Source organism: Belonocnema kinseyi, chromosome 7 (genome assembly GCF_010883055.1).
Source record: "Belonocnema kinseyi isolate 2016_QV_RU_SX_M_011 chromosome 7, B_treatae_v1, whole genome shotgun sequence".
Classification (NCBI taxonomy): domain Eukaryota; kingdom Metazoa; phylum Arthropoda; class Insecta; order Hymenoptera; family Cynipidae; genus Belonocnema; species Belonocnema kinseyi.
In genome coordinates, this window is record NC_046663.1 from 67,607,036 (window position 1) to 67,608,282 (window position 1,247).

Sequence of the window (1,247 nt, forward strand, 5' to 3'; positions counted from 1 at the left end):
TGGATTTCAAAACCTCATATTCTTTTTACGAAAGTTTGAAAAGATTGTTTCTAGTGTTTGAAATGTATTATTTTAATATTGCCTTGAAATTGCTCGTTTACTGAAAACCGCTATATTAATTTTCGAAACGCATCACTTTTTTCCATGTTTTGTTTTTTTAGAATACTTAAGTTTGAAAAGTTTTCGTCATTTATTCAAATAGGAAGTCTCACAGTGTAAAAGACAAACGTTCTTATAAGAATGTGCCCTCGCAGCAAGCAGATTTTTTACTGTTAATGATGATTTCATGATTAAACCCAAAAATACGTATCCTATTAAAAAGTGTTTAATAAAAATATTGTAGCTACATTCCAAATGCACAATTTTTGTCTGCTCATCTTTAATCGTATTTTGTATAGTTTGTCCGAAAAATGTAATTTTTTGATTTTTCATTATGTCGTATGCAGTGAAAATTTCAAATTTTTAAAGAGAATTCAAAAAGTTGTAATGATGATCTTTTTGAATATTTTTGGAAAAAGTGGTCTTAAAAATATTTAAAATGTGCTCACTTTATGAATTTTCATTCAAAATGGCTGGCTAACGAACTTGACCTTTAGTTTAGGAAATTAAAAGGGTGTACCAGAAGCCAATCTAACAGGTTAATATTTTTTAAGTATCGTGCACACAGACAGACATACAGGCAGACAACAGGCATATTGCATCCAAACATGCATACATACATACAGACATACATACATACATTCATACCAGTTTTTCAGATTCAGGGGATCTCAAAATGTGTACATTTGACGAGAACTGAGGGGGGGGGGGAGGGTCAAATTTTACACAAATCTAATACCTTCTCTGATGAGAATGTGAAAAAAATTTAAGAGTAGGTTTTGAAAACTGACAAGTTTTACATTATAATAGCTGCGTTGGTTTTTCGATTCCTTCCAAAAAAAATCTTTTTTTCACACTACGAAAGTAAGCATTTTTTGTTATGGCGCTTAGAAATTGTTTTTATTGAATGCAATAAACTAGATACTATTACAAAATATTTGCGCACTTGCAGTGAGGCAACGGTCCATCTCACACCAGTGAAACCAGATTTGAAACGACGTTCACCCCAATACTATCACAGATTTTGCCCGTGTGACATATTCCAGATTTCGATGCTGACGATTCTCATTATTTCAATACTTGCGCGCCTCTTTATATGCGTATATTTTGAGGTTACCTTATTTCAAGTATAAAATATAAATGATATA